The sequence below is a fragment of the Onychomys torridus genome, chromosome 9 (assembly GCF_903995425.1).
Source record: "Onychomys torridus chromosome 9, mOncTor1.1, whole genome shotgun sequence".
Classification (NCBI taxonomy): Eukaryota; Metazoa; Chordata; class Mammalia; order Rodentia; family Cricetidae; genus Onychomys; species Onychomys torridus.
This window is the reverse complement of record NC_050451.1, coordinates 22,191,388-22,211,061: the sequence shown is the minus strand read 5'-3', so window position 1 is coordinate 22,211,061 and position 19,674 is coordinate 22,191,388. Positions and strand designations below refer to the sequence as shown.

Sequence of the window (19,674 nt, the reverse complement as noted above, 5' to 3'; positions counted from 1 at the left end):
ATCATTGTGCTAATAGACAGTGGGGAGAAGGTCAAGCCTTTGCGTTCCTGTCCAAATCTGTTAAGCCTTTTGGGCCAATGTCTCCATATCTGTAGTACAGAATCTTGTCTTCTGCTCACTCTTCCTTTTATTTACTTGGCATTGAAGTCTAGTCCTGTACCTACTTCTAACCCAGAATTGGGTAGAAATTGAATCCAGTTTTGATGCTGATGGATTGTTACTAGGGAACCAGAAAGGTCCATTACAATGTGGTTTAGTTGTTAAGGATAACATTAAAAGAAACTCTAAATGTATGTATGTATGTACGTACGTACGTGTGTACTTGTTTTTTTTTAAATTTAGACAATTGCATGCACATTGTATTTCTCAAAGATGGTAGAGTCTCTTATATTCTCAATAAGTAATTCTCACCCTTGCATCATGAATCAGAGAAGCCACTCAGTTTCTACTAAAGAGTTCTTTAGTTTTTCCCAGACAGCAAATAAACTAGATTGCTATGTTCCTATGGTCAAAATAAAACACATAAAGCTGTGACACTGAGCCCATTTCACACAGAATCATTTGTCTGTGATCAAAGACACTAAAACACTTTAGTCACCTTTTGCTGTTTTTCATTGATAGCAGATATTAATAACTAAAGTAATTTTGAGAATTAGTCTCAGTCAGTAATTATTTCATGTTTATGATTTTTGATAAAAGCCTTCATTATGAATAGATATGTCCAGCAAGACGTATATATTAAGCACTGTATGGTCTATACTATCATATGAAAAGCTGGGCACACGTGCTGGGGAATACTGAGCACCAAGATGTCTACACCATCATATGTACCAGGCTTTTCCTTTTGGACCACCAACCAGCTCCCAAATATTGACACAGACAGAGACTTATTATTATATTTGAATGCTTGACCTAGCTTTGGCATGTTTCTGGCTAGCTCATTTAACTTAAATTTACCTGTTTCTCTTACAAACCCTTTGCCGTGGGGCTTTTTACTTCCTCTCCTTCTGTGTATCTTACTTTCACTGCCTCTTGTGTCTGATGGCGGCAGCTGCCTGGCTGGCCTCTGGAGTCTCCCTCTTTCACTCAAGCCTGGATTTCTCCTCCTATTTATTCTCTCTGCCTATCAGCCCTGCCTATCCTTCTCCTTCCTAGCTACTGGCCATTCAGCTCTTTACTAGACCAGTCAGGTGCCTTAGGCAGTCAAGGTGAAACAAATGCAACATACCTTTACATAATTAAACACATATCCATACACCATTAAACAAATGTAGCATAAACAAAAGTAACACACCTTTATACAGTTATATTAGTTATAAGTAATATTCTGCAGCATAAACAAATGCAATACATCTTTGCCTAGTGAATAATATTCCACAACAATCATACAAAAAGCTGGGCAAGCATGGTAGAGACTACTAGGCTTAAAAACTCTAACACAGACTCACTTTGGGATGTTGGGGAGTAGCTGATCGCCACTAAAGGTGCTGATGTTTGGAGAGATGAAGCATTCTAGTTGCTATTTTCTGGCCCCAGTTTCCATGTTATTCTGGGAGACAGTTTCAAGATGTCTATCTTTCTTCAAAGAACTTCAAGGTTACTAGAGATAATACTATCAATCAAATGCAAGTAACATCTTACTTCATGCCTCTGTTGAATTTTTCCTTATAATAAATTTCAGGTGGAAATAAGCTTTTTTATAAGTCTTTGTATATGAATTATCCCAGAGCTTATTCAAAGGAACCACACTCAGTTTCAGTACTCTTGGCAAATGTGTTGCAGTAGTAATAACAGTAACAAAAGTACTGGTTTCTGTTGATGTGTGCTGGGTGCTATGCTCAGTACTCTGTACATCATATGCAGCATTCTACACACACCATCTTCCTCAAAACAAGCTACAGAGTTGTCTTACAGGGTAGAATGTCTGTTGTGCAAGCCTGAGGACCTGAGTTAGGATTCCCATCAGCCACTTAAAAATCCAGGACTGGCAGGGCATGTACCAGTAGACAGCCTAGCCAAATCGGCAAGTTCCTAGTACACTGGGATACCCTGTCTAAAAATGCACTCCATACAATGCATATGCACCTATATGCATAGCACATACATGGATACATATACATACTTAACTCCCAAGTCTTATGAGGTAACAACTATGATTATGCCTCTTTAGATAGAAGGATCTATCTGAAAGATTTGATTTGTTTCAAATCAGGCTTCAAAATCAGGGGTGTTAGTTAAGTTACAAAAAGTCAGACAGCTCATATGTGCTGATGCATCTCCCCATGTGAATCAACAGAAATACCTAGTGAAAATAAGCCTTACCTGATTACTGTGTAATAAGTATCACACACAGGTGCTCTGTATTGTATGTATAGTGTTTGCTTCAGTGAATGTGGATTAGTCATTACTCTGCACCAAGTGTTGGACCTTGCATTTTCTTTCTTTTGTTTCCTTGTGTAATAGATACAAAGTCATTCTGGGGTCTTAATTATTCTATTCTCACTAATTTTGCATCTTTGCATTCCTTCTGTTTTATTGCTTCAATTTTCAAAACCCATTAGATCTGTTTGAAGCCCATTTCTCTGCTTTACTGAATCGCTCCTTGCCTCAGTTTCTCCACTTGAGGATTAAGTGAAGACAGGTTTAAAAATTAAGAAATAGAACTATACTGATTATTGCCTCACAGTGTAGTAACATGATCACAACCACATGCATGTGGGCAGACTGAGTGGAAGGGAGCAGCCCTACCTGCACTCTGGCCTCTCTGAGTAATTGCACTGGGAGTGTGGATAGGCCCTTGCATGGAATCAGCTCCACAGTTAATTAATGCTAGAGTTAGCGAGTACTTGTATGAAGCTTCTCTAATTACCCTTCACATCAGTGATTCATCCGTATCACAAGGCTGCTCCAGATCGTGCTTCTTGGGAAAGCTATTAGCCTAAAAATGAGACTTTGAGAACTTCCTTCATGACCAAACAAGTTTTAGAGAAGTGAGACACCACGAAGAGAATTCCAAAGCCAACTGGAGAGTAAGTCAACATCCTGTATCTAGAGGGAGCTGTTTATAAGCACTCCCTCTAAAAATATCCCAAGGGTTCCCTTTCAGAAGCAGCTATCAGTTCAGACTTGGCGTCTTTTTCAGCCAGTGTCTTTAGTTCTCACACCGACAGCCTCCTTTTTCCTTCATGTCAAGCACAGTCCTGGGCATATCTCTAGGCTGTCAGGTATTTAATTTGAGAAGATGTGTGATGGAGGGTCAGAGTCTACCTCCCTCTTGGAGACTGTCAATACTCCAAATCTGACAAAGAGGAAAACAGTACAATTTAAATATTTCATACCTGTATTTTATTTTGCTTATTTCTTATGAGAACCCTCTGTCTGCAACTTCAAGCTTCTTGAGGATTAGGTAGAATAAGGAAAAAGAGCCTAAAAGCTTAAGGATTTTGATGTTATGGATATAGTGATGGGGTTGAGGAAGAGTTCTAGAAGATCTCAAGAAGGAAACGATAATAAAGTGGCCACTGAGAACAAGGTATGGGGGAAAGCTTAGCATTGTTATTTTCTGAGACAAAGATCCACTACCTAACTCCTCTCCCCAATCATGAATCCATTCAGTAACTTTTAAATGCAAGGTAAGCCTTTAAAACTATTAGTCTGAGCTCTAGCACATAAAACAGAATATGAATTGCTCTCCTTAAAACAGATGGAGGGACCCAGAGTACTACATGGACAGTGTCTGTTACTTTATTTTTCTGTATGCCTGTTCCTCCTTCTGCTTTTTTTTTTTCTGGAAGCTTTTAAGGCATTTTTGAAGAATTCAAAGACCCTTAAATCCAGAGGTTAATAGTTGGGAAACAAATCATAAGGCATTACAGGTTCTGAAGCCCTGTGATATGAGGTTAGGCCAAAGCTAAGCCACTGACTGTGGTATCTGTGAAGGGCTACTTTAGAATTACACAGACATAGCTTTTGGTCTGTGTTGACTCTGACCAGCTGTACAGCTTCGAATACATCAATCATGATCCCTATGAAAACCTTCTGTTTAGCTGAATGGAGAAGACACTGGCTTCCTCCAATTTGTGATGAAAGCCCCTAAAACAACATCAAAGATATCATAGCATCCTTTATTTCTGTGTCCCAAAAATAATATTTGAGAAAATAAACAGTGGCATTGAGACGTGTATTGAAATAACCTGATCAAAAAGATCACAAGGCAGGTTTAGAACATCCTTGAGACACAGTGCAAGATAGAGTTCCCTGTCTCTTCTGAGATGGGAAGAGCTGATTTCTGTCCTAAGATATGTGTGGTGAAAAGGGGACTGCAAGGTTTCTCATAAAACACAGAATGCAAAAGGCTCAAGTGGCTAGCTTCTTTTGTGAACACGCTCAGCATGACTGTTCATCTCATCTTTCTGGAAGGGACAACTCTCCAGACAGGAAGGTCTCTTCAACTCAGAGACAAAAACTGGCTGCCTTGACAGGACACGAGAGGAGTGTCTTACCAGCGGAGCCTTAAGAAAGCTTTTGCTTTTAAGTTTCAAGTTAGAAATGAAAGCAAATGGATGCTGGGGCTCCAATAACAGACTTACAGCATCTAGACCCCCAAATATGCCCTCCTCACTCTCTGCTAACAAACAGGCATGGAGAAAACAGTGTTTGCTACTTCAGAGAAGGCTCTTTAGAAATATATTCAGGTAAGGGTAACTAAACAATGAAGCAATCAGACCAACATTCCACAAGGGAACTATTTAGATTGAACTGGAAAGTGTGTGAACTTGGCTCAGAGCAAACTCCTTGACATATTTTGTTAGGATTATAGATGCAAGCTGTAGCATTGACTCCCATCTGACTTAAGCAGTGGGAAACGGTTGGAAAGGTATTTGGGGCTCACAGAACTGGTAGGAAGGATTGAGACAGAGGCTTAGAAATGGGCAGAAACTAAAATAAGTCTTGGCTGAGAAGCAAGAATATGTCACTGCTCTCATGATAGGACATGTCTCATCAGGACTCATGGCTAGCATACGTGATATACAAAGTGCTGGACTTTGAGCTATGTGAGGAGGTTTATATTATTGGAAGAGGCCATCTGATTAGAACAGGTATGTTCCAGTACCTGCAATATTGAACAATATTGCTGTAACAAAATACCACAGGCTAAACAGCTTATAAACAGTTTGAAGGATCCAAGATCAAGGCAAGGGGCTAGCAGATTTGTTGCCTGGAAAAGGCTCATTCCTCTTTGATAGTGCCTTCTTGCTAACCTCGCACATGGTGAGAGAAAAAGTCTGCTCTCTAGCGACACCTTATGAGAGCAGTCGCAAAAGCTCCGTGGGATCAAACTGGGGATTAATTTTCAACATAAATTTTGGAGCTGTAACAGATATTTCATCTGTTGCAATGGGTAGCAGGAGTCTGGCTTGTGACAGACAGATTGTTGTGCCAGTGCTCCCCCAACCCAGCAAGATAATCACAGATGCAGTCTTGGCTACACAATCAGCAGTCCTCCTCACTAAGGTTGTCTCTGTTCTTGACTTTACATCAAACCATATAACTTGCTTTGGCTAAGTGAATGAGGTAGAAAAGAAAGAAAAAAAGTCAGCTCCTGTCTGAGTCTTAAAAGACATCCCTAGCTTTGGATTCTTCTCTTGTACTTACACCAGCTCCATAACAATGAAATTTTCTAAGCCAGACATCTGTTTGGTGGAAACAAGGGTCACATGAATGAAAGCCCCAAAGGTTAACCTTTTTGTAAAGGAATGAACAAGCTTAGCTTAGGCCAACAGAACCATCCTTGCTGATCCGTACATGTGAAAGAAAAATGCTAACTCTTACATGAAAATGAGACTTACTCAGGCTGGTTCCTACGTAATTCTCACCTACTGACAGCTTCTTTCTGCCTCCTGTCTTTCGCTGCCTTATTAAAATATATCCATTTATTTATTGGTCATTGCCATTTATTGCTCCACAGCTCCTTCAGGTGAAAAGCCTCAAAGCAGCTTAGCTGGGAGTATCTAACATGAGCTTAGTATTGGGACCACAGTCAACACGTCTTCTATTACCTGAGGGATGGGTGTCCACTTCTATCCACTCATATGGATGTCAAGTTAGGGCCATGAGCTGGTACAATGCCTCTCTGTTTCCTCACCACATAGCCTACTTGATGGGGCTAGACACCCGTCCTTACAACACGGCAGCTGTCATTCCACACAGCAAGAGATTTCTTAAGAGGCTAAGGTATCACTTACAGTACCTATTTTACAATAACTTAAGAAGTCACACCCATCAAGTAGAACCATTTGGCATTTATTTCACACTTAACAGGATGGAATCAGATTGTACCATCCAAGGGTTGTCAAATTTCCTTAGACATAACTGAAAACCAAGATAGGCTGGTGTATTTGATTAACTCATCCTGAACCAAACAAAGAAGAGGTCATTTCCCAAAATGAGGATGTTAAAAATTATAAATAAATGTTATAGGAAGGAGAGGCATGGCAGTCTTGATTGATTAACTAATCAAGTAGTTAAATATTTCCCATGTGTGTAAGAGCTAAACTAAGACATAATGACTTGCTATATATGACTGATACACATAATGGAAGATACTTTAACACTATCCAAAAGGAATGCAAAATTGGCAGAAGTAAAATATGCAAGGTGACCAGAGACTGAGGAGATAAATCAGTAAGTAACATGTGTGCAGTGTAAGCATGAGGATATGAGTTCAATTCCCAGCACCCAGGTAAAACGTTGAATTATGGTGTCACATGCTTATAATTCTGATACTGGATAGGCAGCTGTAGGCAGATCATCAGGGCTTGCTGGACTCGCCTGCTTGGCAAGCTCCAGGCTATTGAGAGACCTTGTCTCAAAAACCACAAAATGAACAGCTCCTGAATAATATCACTGGAGTGTAACTATTAGCTTCCACATGCATGTGTGTGCACACATATGCAAGCACACACACACACACACATACATGCACGTGAAAAATACACAAAAAGGATTTCATGGCAATTTTCACTAAGAAGCAGCCCCAGTGTAAATGGGAAAGGGACTGTAAAACCTATAGTGCTTTGACACACAAGGCAGAGAGTGAGAGAGCGAGGTGGACATGGGATACTCATAAAGGCATTACAGCAAAATCTATAAGAGCTACAAGTGAAAGGCAAAGCAAGCACTGGAAGAGATCATTGGATTTGCTGCTGTGTGTGCACTCAACAGATTGGCCAGAAATCAAATCTGTTCCTGGGAAGAGCCATTTGGCTAAGAGCAAGCAGCCACTGTCAATCAGAAGTCAGATGAAGGATGGTGCTGGTCATTGTGTTTACTCCCAAGTAGAACTGTGTCAACATGAGACCAGAAAGTGATTCTCCAACTTTCTATCTCTCACGCTATGAAGTGAGCCACCATAAAGGCAAAGCACGAGTGTAGAGAGGAAGCATCATTAGCTGCACATTGGCTCATGTGAGTGGTCCCTGCAGAGTTTGGAATGGAATTAACCAAGTTTTTAGGAATTAACCAAGCTTTTAAGAGAGTAGTATATCTAGCCCAGACTAGAAAATGGACTGTGGGAACAGAATGATAGCAGACCAAAAGATGTAGCTAGCTATTACATACTGGAGATGTCATGCACCGGGAATTGTGCCTGTATTTATGAATATGGCCTTGAACTATGAGAGTTAAAACAGCATTCCAAACAGCTGCCATCAGTCTGTCAGTGGCAGAGCAGGGTGAGCCTTGGGAGGTCAAGAGATAGAGGAAGCATTGGCAGTCTCTCCCTGCAAGCCCGGTGATTCACAGGGTACGGTGCTTTCTGAAGAAGTCCTGCTGATTACCCTTGACTTTGGATGTCCAAGCTCATGAATGAAGTGAAAGTTTGCCTAGGAAGTAATCTTTTGTCTCAGAAGTTAAAGAAAATTCAGAAGCAGCACAGAGAGGCTTGAAGACTACTCTCTACATCAGGTGACACTGACATTTGGGGCTAGGTAACTCTGCACAGTGAGGCTCTGTGGGAGTTTGCCAGCATTCTAAGCCTGTAGACAACTAGAGCACTCCTCCACAGACGTTTCCTCCCATTGAGAGTCACTGATCTGGAAAACAATCTAGAGGATAAAAATTGAAAGAACATATTTAATAAAAGATAAAAAAAGAAAATGAGCACGAATTTTGTTTCCATCTCAAACATAAGTCATCCTTCTCTAACCTGGGATCCATAATGATAAGAACTGTAGAAGATACTAGAATCTCTGTCCTTCTTGCTATTTTATTTCCCTTCTCTTTATGTCAAAACTTTAATAAGTAAGGTCAGACTGTTTGTAAATAGACATAACTGAGGAGACTCCTATTGTGTGACAATGCTTTTTGTAAACAGACATGTGACTGAAGAGACACCTGTTTGTGACGATGCTTTTCCTGGGGAGACACTACACACACATTTACTTACCCCAAATAGGGAGCTGAAAACAGACCAAAACACAGGTACCACCAAAGTCCAACTTGCTGAACCAGTGAGTTTTATTGGGGCTACTTACAGGAACATGGGTGAGGAGTTACTTACAGGAGCAGAGATGACTCACAGACAGCTGCGTCACCAAAGCCCACCAGCACTGGTGACCGTGCAAAAACGCTGGAAACCTGGAGCACTCTGCACAGCCTACAGTTCAACAGGTTGTAGAGTGTCCTTTCCAAGTGACTCATTTGGTATAACCCTCTTCCAGGCAGCTTGTCTGGTCTCTTCCCTGTAGTTAGTTGGACAGGTCTGAGTCTTCTTTGCAGCTTGGCTTATCTGAGAGTGACACTGAGAAGTCTATTTTTTTTTTTTCATGGGAGGGAGGGGCCTAGTGAACCTGGTCAGTTTCTGGACTTCCTGAAGCTATTTTGAGTTGTTACCTTCCTGCTTAAGGAGCTTCTTGGCAAGAAGGGATGTTATAATCTGGGAGAAAAATTTTATACAACATTCCACCCTTTCCTCTGGTTCTTATATTCTTTCCATTCCCTCCTAGCAATGATCTCTGAGCCTTGGAGGGATAAACTAGATATCCACCTATGGCTATGAATTAGGCCACTATCCACAGCAATAGTCACTTGTTCCAAGGATCTTTACCAGTGGTTATGGATTGGGGCTTACAATACAATGCTCTATGTGTGTAAACACACACATGTTTAGAACGCAGTTTGACAGGCACATCTGACCCATCTAGTAAAAGAATCGAATTTGGGTCCTATGACATCCTAGTCCCAAGTTTATATCCTGGCTTTACAGTACCAGATGTGAACTCCCACTTTTGGAGTGGCCTTTAAATTCAATTGGAAAGCTGTTGATCTTACCCATGATACCTGAGCCATTATTGCATAAACAAAGATGGAATATTTCAATCACTAGCATTGTGCAAAAGTTTTCCCTGAGATTAAAACATCCCATCCTGCAGGGATGCCCCAAAGAGGACAGAGAACATGATATGGAAAGCTGGAACGGGTCTGACAGGCATTATTTGGCTTGAACAAAGGGGAGGCCAGCATATGATGAAGTAAGCTAGAAAGAATCAAGCCAAGGAAGTTTTCAAGCAATAGTCCACACTGGTGAAGTCTGGGAGTCACACCTCATGAACCACAGCTCCTAAAGCAAGCATGAGCCTTACCAACCCTGTAACCCACAGGATGGGTTTGCTTTTCTCTGACAAGGTCCAGTGTACCAGCTGATAATATTTAGACAGGTATTGATGTAGCTCTCCTATTCCCAGCCATCCTTTGTGAGAACAAAACAAGAGCCCAGGTGTTGAGGATCCCGGTTTGTATTTTTTTTTTTTTTTTTTTTAAAGAAAAGGCAACAGAGCATTAGTTTTTATCCTGTAATAGATGGTTTGTCCAGCTGTAGATGCTGCAGAAAGGAAGCTGAATGTTAATTAGATGTCAACAGTAATTATGGTGATTATGTTTTTTGAATAGCTATTGGGAATAGCTGGATCTGCATCCAGAATGTGATGTGAATGACATTTTAATAGTTTTTAAAAGAAAAATAGAGCAGCTTGTTACTAAGGAAATTACAGTGAACAGAATTATAGTAAAATAGATTTCTTAACAAAGGACTGTAACAGTGATGATATTCTTCCATGAACCGTATAGAACATACTGAAGAAATCATGAAGTACTAAGACAGAAGGAACCTTTCTTAGGAGAGCATAGATTACCTTGCAGCTTTGACTCAATGTTTCATCGGATTGTTTCAAGCTTTAAGTAGCTTTCTGATTTTCCTTTGACCTGAGTCTGACAGAAGTTTTTTATAAAACTATCAGTTTTACCTGTATGTTAGTTATGTACTTTTTAAATCTACAGTAATAGTCTGTGTGATCACCTACTTCATAAGACACTTTAATTAAAATACTTTATTTTCAAATAGTATCCCAAGTTTAACTGAATTGAATTCAGCTATTTGTATTTGAAAGAACTCTCTATTTTTATAAAAATGCTGCCTTTTGACTTTTAAAAATAGTCTGCTTTGTGTATTTAACACATTGTATGTAAATCTAAGGGGTAAAGTGAAATTAACATGTTTTGTCCTACTGGAGTTTGAATGCCGACAGGAGACAGGACACGACCCCTTCTCTTTGCAGCTGGAAATCACCAGCAGTGCAGGTGAACAGCAATCATTTATATAGTAATGTGTTCTGCAGATGTTTCCAGACACATCCTATGTGTCACTACTATGAGGACAAGGTGGATACAGCAATCCACACCATTATTTTGTGGCATTCCTAAGAAACAGGCAGAATTTCCATCAGCATTAGAAACAGTTAGCCTCGGCTGCTCTAGCCCCACCCAGTAAGCTCTGTCCTGCCCTTTCCAGCAAACAACAGTCTGTGGGCCTTGGAGAAATTGAATGAGAGACTGGATCCTGTTCTCAGCTCTCTACTCACAGGTCTTCAGCATTGCACAGGAAGTGCAATATGGGATGAGTGGTCTATAGGAGGAGAGACGTGAAGCTTTGAAACAGCTGATGGAAAATTCTTAGAACAGGCCTCTCGTAGACTGCTGGGATCGTTGCACTAAATGCAGCAGCAAGGCAAGAGTGCATAGAAGACTCAAAATGCAGAAGCCAGCAGGAAGGAGTAGAAGGTTGCTCTGTACCTTCTGTACCATTGGATCACAGAGAATGAAGGGGGATGCTCAGTGCGGAGGCTGTAGACACATATGGCCCAGATAACACAGACCTGTGGACAGCATTAAAGAAAAGATTTACTTATTCATAAGCTGCCATTGAACTCACCATGTTGCATAAAGTGACTTCTTACTTCTGATTCTTCTCGCCTTCACTTGCAGTGCTGGCATTACAGGTGTGTGCCACCATACAGGTTTTGTGGTTCTGGGCGTCATGCATGCTAGAGAAGCACTCGAGAGCTTGCATTACCTCCTCTGCCCAGAGAAAGGATTTTGATCTTAAGAGCAATAAAAGGCAAGCCAATAATGTTAAGCAAGAGAGTGAGGCTATGTTGTTTTTTTTCTTTTTCTTTTTTGCTATATTTCAATGTTTAGCAACACATTTTAAATAAATGATAAGATATTAAGCAAGAGAGTGAGGTTACTGGGGTCTTTTGGGTATATTTCAAGGTTTGCTAATATATTTAAATGAATTATAAAATGAAATTAGAAATGATTTGACTACTATAAGAGAATATGTATTTATTATTTATCCTACTGTGTAACATAAAGCAAACATTTCATAGAAGAAATGAGTTACATAGTTATGAAGCTTTTTTTTTTTTAATGAGAAAACACAACCATGTTGGCATACAATGCCAGTTCTTAAACTCACTAAATCAACTCAGGTGTATTAGGGCATAGATTTTTTTCTTTTCTTTCTTTCTTTTTTTTCCTTGACACAGGGTTTCTCTGTGTTGTTTTGGTGACTGTCCTGGATCTCCCTCTGTAGACCAGGCTGGCCTCAAACTCATAGAGATCTGCCTGCCTCTGCCTCCTGAGTGCTGGGATTAAAGGCGTGCACCACCACTGCCCAGCTGGCATAGATTTTTGTAACATAAACATTAAAAGTGCATAGAAAATCATACTACATGCTATTAACACTAGTTACTTTAAAAAAATACTCTTTTGTTTGAAAACTTGTATTTTTTAATATTGCATGCTTTATTTGTATTTTTAATATTACATCAACACTGTCTTGTGAATGTTTCTGGTAAAAATTCCAAAAGTAGAATAATTACATCAAAATACATGATACATTCCTTTGTTTTTTCTTTTTGAATGCCGAATGCCATTTATTGAAGGAGGGAGAAGGTCTCAAATACAGGCTTAAAGTACAATGGGAGAATCCCAGAGGGCAGAAGTTCGCTGCCGATGTTTTACAATCTTGCATCTAAGCTGTTAATGTCCAATATGCAGGATACACACACAAGGAACTTCCCTTAAGCATTCAGGAGGGTGGAACCCAGCAGGGAATTAGCACAGAGAGGATATCAAGGATAGGGTCAGCAAGCAAGGCAACAGTTACCCAAACTGGGGTCCAGTACCCTACAGGTCCCCCTTTTACTAAAAAATGAGCTTTCTGACTTAGGTTGCATGGAATGTCAGCAGGTCACCTTACCCGTCATGGAGACACCTGCCCAGGCCACACAGGTGTTCTGTCTTAGGTTGGTGAGCATCCCCCAGGAATTACCTGACTCTGAATACTCATTATCATACAGTCTCAATCATGTGTGAGCTGCAGAGTTAACTGCTGCCAAAGATCTCAAAGTGGTGCTGGACTTGCAATCTGTGCTAAACAGAAAAGACTAACAGAAGTCCTAACCCACCCATAGCCAGTAGGCTAAAGGCAATTGAGTCATTCCCTTCTTTAACGAGCCTTACTGAAAATTGGAGTCCTTGTAAGATGATATCCCAAAAGCAAATGGAACATCCTGTTCCCATCCCCACCCACCCCCAATCCACCCAGAAAATCTATTCTATTTTTCCTTGCCAGGGAGATTCATGCATTTCTCCCCCTATACTTGAGCCCTTCTTGTTACTTAGCTTCTCTGGGTCTGTGGATTTTAGGTTGGTTATCCAGTTCTTTACAGTTAATATCTACTTATGAGTGAATATATATCATGTTTGTCTTTCTGGGTTAGGGCTACCCCACTCAGGATTATCTTTTCTAGTTCCATCCATTTGCCTGCAAATTTCATATCATTTTTTTCTAATCAGCTAAGTAATACTTCAATTGTATAAATACACCACATTTTCCTTATCCATTCTTCAGTTGAGGGACATCTAGTTTATTTCCAGGTTCTGGCTATTACAAACAAAGCTGCTTTGAACATAATGGAGTAAGTGTCCTTGTGGTTTGATTGAGCATCCTTTGGGTATATGCCCAAGAGTGGTATAGCTGGGTCTTGGGGTAGACTGATTCCCAGTTTTCTGAGAAACTGCTATATTGATTTCCAAAGTAGCTGTAAAAGTTTGCATTCCCACCAGCAATGGAGGAGTGTTCCCCTTGTGCCACACCCTCACCATGTTGTGTTTCTGATCTCAGCCATTCTGACAGGTGTTAAGATGGAATCTCAGTGGTGTTTTGACTTGCATTTCTCTGGTGGCTAAGAATGTTGAACCTTTCTTTAAGTGTTTTTCAGTTATTTGAGATTCCCGTGTTGAGAATTCTCTGTTTAGATCCATACCCCATTTTTAAACTGGATTATTTGGTATTTTTATGTCTAATTTCTTGAATTCTTTATATATTTTGGAAATCAGCCCTCTGTCAGATATGGGATTGATGAAGATCTTTTCCCATTATTTAGGCTGTCATTTTGTCCTGTTGACAGTATTCTTTCCTCGCAGAAGCTTTTTAGGTTCATGAGGTTCCATTTGTTAACTGTCCATCTTAGTGCCTGTGCTATTGGTGTTCTGTTCAGGATGTTCCCTCCTGTGCCAGTGTGTGCAAGATTATTTCCAACTTTCTTATCTATCAGGGTCGGTGTATCTGGGTTTATGCTGAGGTCTGATCCACTTGGTTATAGATATGAGCCTATTTGCATTCTTCTACCTGCCGACATTCATTTAGACCAGCACATTTGTTGAAGATGCTTTTTCCTCAACTCAAAGAGGAGTCAGTGCAAGGAGGAATTCTGACCACCAGATGGATTGCACTCAAGTGGTCCTGAATAACTCAAGACTTCTTAATTTACAATTTAACAGGGTTTTTATCCATCAGGTTTACATGAATAGCTTATTATTGGCCCCTACTTTTGACTTTTAAAAAATACGTCATATTTTAAGAACTATATTGTAGTCATTATAAAAGCTCCATTGTTCCCCTTCATGCTTCCCCAAATACACCTTCCCACCCCCAACATAACCTTATTCTAGACATAGAGGTCAGCATTTTTCAGGCTTAACTATATATAGAGCCAGACATATCCTGCTCTCATAGCACTTGTGTCAGCTGGCAGCTACTTGAGGTTACAAAGTTAAAAAGTAATAGACATGGGCACAATGCTTTAGGGGCAGCAATATTCAAACCCAAACAACTTCTTTATGTCTGCAAGATATGCCTTTATACAGTTCCCTTTTCCACAAGAGGGTCCCATGTCTCAATCTCTCTATCAAAGCAGACTTTGATAAGGCACTCTTTTCCCATCCCACTAGACCATACTTCTTTCACCAATATAAACTCCTACATATGGTAAAGATGTCCATCCCATATTTTACTTTGCTTTTTTCCCATTGACTCACACCAGATCCTACCAATGATTCTGTGCTTGATGTCCAGGGAAATTATTCTCAGTTGGCATTATGTGTATTTCTGAAGCTTTTTCCCTATTCTCTGCATGCATGCCTCACTCTCCTTTTCAGAACTGCGAGACATGGTTAATGCTCCAAGTGTTATTTTCTCACATGTACCTAACTGTCTCTACTGAGTCAGAAAAGTTCCCAGGATTAGGAGTTGTAGTTAGTAATTCCAAATAAGAGATTTGAGAAGCATTAGCCCCCTGTTGAATCTTAGGGGAAAATATTCGAGAAAGAACAAAATTTCCAGGGGAAATTATAGCTATTGCACGTGTGATTGTCAAAGTAGAACTAAAATCACCCAAAGAATCAGCAACATTATGAGAGAGAAAATAGCCTACAAGCTGCATGAATTTTGCAAATTCTTATGTAGTCCCTTGGTCTGCAGGTCCTTGCCAAGTAAAAATATGTTTCCAATAGGTGCCTTGCCTGGTGGAAACTTGTTGGACAGGTAGTCATATGTTGATTCAGACTTGGTTGTATGGTTCCTGACATGTTTTCTTTTTTCCACTAGATAATTTTGTCTTCTTTGTCAAAAATCGGGTGTCCATAGGTATATGGATTTATGTCTGTTTCTTTGATTTGATTTCATTGACCATCTGTCTGGTTTTGTGCAAATATCATGCTGTTTTTTTATTACTATAGCTGTGTGTTAAAGCTTGATTCAGTGATGGTGATACCTCCTGAAATTCTCTTATTATTCAGGATTGTTTTAGCTCTCATGGGTATTTTGTTTTTCCAAATGAAGTTGAGTTTTGTCCTTGCGAGGTCTGTAAATAATTGTGTTGGAATTTTGATGGGGGTTGCATTGAATCTGTAGATTGCTTTTGGTAGGATGGCCATTTTTACTACATCAGCCCTACTGATCCATGAGCATGGGGAGGTCTCTCCATCTTCTGATATCTTCTATAATTTCTTTCTCCAAGGACTTGAAGTTCTTGCCATACAGGTCTTTCACTTTCTAGGTTAGAGTTACACCAAGATATTTTATATTATTTTTGGCTATTGTAAAGAATGTTGTTTCCCTGATTTCATTCTCTGTCCATTTATAGTTTGTATATAGAAGGGCTACTGTTGTTATTGTTGTTGTTGTTGTTAACCTTGTATCTAGCCACTTTGATGAAGATATTTATCAGCTGTAGCAGTTCCCTGGTAGAGTTTTTGGGGTCACTTATGTATACTGTCATATTGTCTTCATATCATCTGCATATAGCAATACTTAAAGACTCTTTCCTTCCCAATTTGTATCCCCTTGATCTTCTTGTACCTTTATAGGCATACCCTTCTTTAGGCTAGGAAAATTTTCTATGATTTTGTTAAAAATATTTTCTATGCCTTTGAGCTTGGAATCTTCTCCTTCTATTCCTATCACTCTTGGGGTTGGTCTTTTCATAGTGTCCCAGATTTCCTGGATGTTTTGTGTCAGGAATTTGTTAGTTTAATTTTTTTCTTTGACCAATGTGTCTATTTCTTCTATTGTGTCTTCAACACCTGAGATTCTCTCTTCCACTTCTTGTACTCTGTTGGTTGTTTGCATCTGTAGTTCCTGTTTGCTTACCTAGATTTTCCATTTTCAGAATTCCTTCAGTTTGTGTTTTCTTCATTACTTCTATTTCCATTTTTAGTTCTTAAACAGTTTTATTTGTTTATTTCAACTTTTTTCTTTGCTTTTCTTGGTATTCTTTAAGGGATTTATTGATTTCCTTCAAGTTTTTTATTGTCTTTTCCTCAATTTCTTTAAGAGATTTATTAATTTTCCTTTAAGGATCTCTACTATCTTCATAAAGTTGGATTGAAAGTCATTTTCTTGTGCTCCAGGTATGTTGGAATATCTGGGGTTTGCTATAGAGGGCTGGCTGGGTTCTCGTGGTGACATATTGCCCTGACTGTTGTTGATTGTATTCTTACATGGATATTTAAGAATCTGGACTTGGAGTGATCTAGGCGCCGATTTCTGAGTTTGTCTTCATTGGATGGGTGTTTTCTTCTTTGGTTCTGTTTCCTCTCTAGTCTTCTGGCTGGACTGGCCTCTATCCAAGTTGGGGGCTGGACTTCTGAAGGCCTGGATAGCCTCTGATCCAGCAGGGAGATTGCTACCCAAGTTGGGGGATGGAGGCCTGACAATGTGTGTGGCCCCTGATCTGACTGGTAGGTGGTCCTCTGGGGTTCAGAACATTGACCTTGCTTCTAGTGAGGTAGGAGCTTCTACCTGGTTTTCAGGGAGCTGACCTGGTCTCTGGGGTTCAGGATGCTGGTCTGACCCCTAGTGGAGCAGGAGGCTTCAGCCAGAGGTATAGACCAGGATAGGATGATAAGGGGAGGAGGTTGTTCTTGGCAGGCACATATGGTATAGAGGGGTGGTCTTACCTGGGGTTCAGGATGCTGGCCTGTCCTCTGGTGGGGTAGGAGTCTTTCACCAGAGGTGTGGGCCATGCGTTGGGTAGGGTTATCAGTTTAACTCTTGATATACTGTTGATGCCATGTGGATAGAGGTTGGCTTGCAGCAGGAAGAACAGTTAGGCCACTGTTGCAAGATTCTGATTAAATAGAATGGTGCAAGTAGAATTGAGAAGAACATTAATAGGTAGAGTCCACACAAGTTTGTTTTCTGTTATTTGAATCAATATTACTGGGGAACATTTCAGTTTGAACTGGTTTCACAAACAACAAAATAGTAATAAAATCAAAATATTTTGTAGCCTTGATTGGGCACTTACTCTCTAATGGACACTTGATCAGCACTTGTCATTCATCTTGACAATACTGTAACTTAGATTTTGATTTATTCACTTTCTTCCTTCGGCCCTCTGAAGAACAAACAGAACCAGATACGTTAAGCTTCTTGTCCAGGATCTTGCTCCTTTAGGTTGGCAGAGCCTGGACACAGGTTCTAGCAGTGCAACTCCAGAACCCAAGATCTGGGTGGAAATTAATGTTACAGAATAGTGAGATTAATCTGATACCTGCATTGGAGGTGTGAGGGTGAAGATTGTTGCACTTCATTTTAATGCTGGCATGCCCACTGTGGACAGTGCACCATGGCCCTTACACTTTTTAGTGTGGTTGTTTCTTTGACTGTAGTTTATAGTTATGGGATAAGAAAAAAAATGAAGAAAGGTATCGAATAATTAAGTCAATCATGGCTCATATTTGCCCCAGGTACTATGCCAGGTGCCATATTTGAAATTTTCAGTGTTAAATGAAGGATGATATAATAGTTTTAATCTCTCAACAACCCTATGTAGAGTGTCTTTATCTTTTGAATTTGGTACTTGAGAATGAGAAAAGGTTGGCTTTATGTTCAAGGTCATTCAGAGGCCTGGGCACAGCGTAACCTGGTTCTCTTCCTTTCCTTTTCTTTTATTTCCTTCTCTTGCCCTCCTACTTCCTTTCTTCCTTCATTCCTTCCTTCTTTCCTTTCTCACCTCTCCCCTTTCCTCATTCCTTTCTGTTGTTCTTTTTCTAGAGCATGCTGCTGCCTATCAAAGAGAAAAGGAAAGCAGACATGTTTATAGCAGGTACACCTCTGAGCAGACAGAAACAGACTCTACTGGGAAAGAAGAGGGAAACTTGATCGAGTGTAGAATTTGGGGCTAGGGACTCTTACAAACAGGGCTCATTACAATAAAAGACATCTCTTCTCTTCACCTCTTCACATTGTTACCTAGTTCCTTGATAGCAGGAGTGTGTTCTGACTACCTTAGTGGCTCACATGAAGTCCACAACAGTTAGAAGCCAGGATCAGAGCATCAGTTCCAGTCTAGATATTTTTATTGCTGATGAAAGTGGGCTTGTATCCTTTGGCTTGTCACCAGTTTGTCCTACATTGAATAACTGAGATGAGGGGGCATACTAATTTGTTTCTGAACTTTCTTTCTTAGAGTATAAGACTCGATAGGCCATGGTCTTCCTAGTCTAGTTGCAGAGTTGTGTAATTAGTTGGAAGACTCAAAATACCTAAGAGGCACTGAGGCATACAGAATTTAAATAATTTATTTACTGACATGAAGTCATGCATATACTCAATGGTAAAATTTGTATAAAGCTATTCCCATTGCATCTTGATTTGCCATGAAGGAAGTATTCTGCAGGGCAGAGGCATTAGTGAACCATTGCAACATCAATCAGGAATGACTCCAGGGTGGCAATGTGGTATCCATTTGACTTCTTTATTCCCATGGTTTACATAGTACCCAATATACAACAAGCTCTAAGACACTGAAATACATGGATAATAGGAAAAGTTATTATGAGCACAACATGGCTGTATTCTGGGGGACATACTGATCAAACCTGTGATGCTGAGTTCAGTCTGGGCCCAGGTCACACTAGTTCTATTTGGCCTTTACCACTTTTATGAAATGGAGATGATGATGTTGTAAAAGATTTCATTTAACGTTTGTAATAGAGCTTAATTTGTAGTAAGTAAGTGATAAGTCTTAGTGCTTACTTTATAGTTTGAATTCATAGCAATTTCATATAATTTCCCAAATAGCATCTTTGATCCAAGAAAAGATAAAGAAACACACCATGCAAAAACTGTTCTTTTGGGGGATGGAGAGATGTCTCAATAGTTAAGAGCACTAGCTGCTCTTCCAGAGGACCTGGGTTCAATTCCCAGTACCCACATGGCAGCTCACAACTGTCTGTAACTCCAGTTCCAGGTGATTAGACACCCTCACACAGACAGACATCCAGGCAAAACACCAATGTACATGATATAAAAGTGTTTTTTAAAGTATTAAATAAAAATTTTCCTTTGAAATGTGGATACAGTGAGGCAAGCTAATCTCATTGGGCAATAGACAAGGGAAACATATGTTTGTAATAAAGTTTTAATTAATAAAAAACAGAAAAAAATGAGACAGAATCATTTTCTCTCTTCAGTATTGCCTCTTG

At 39.9% G+C, this 19,674-nt stretch overlaps 1 protein-coding gene across 1 annotated transcript in view; it reads left to right on the top strand.

Annotated features, from left to right (window-relative positions):
- Synpr (synaptoporin) overlaps positions 1 to 19,674 on the top strand; it is a 341,260-nt gene that overhangs the window by 100,031 nt on the left and 221,555 nt on the right. The window lies entirely within an intron of this gene.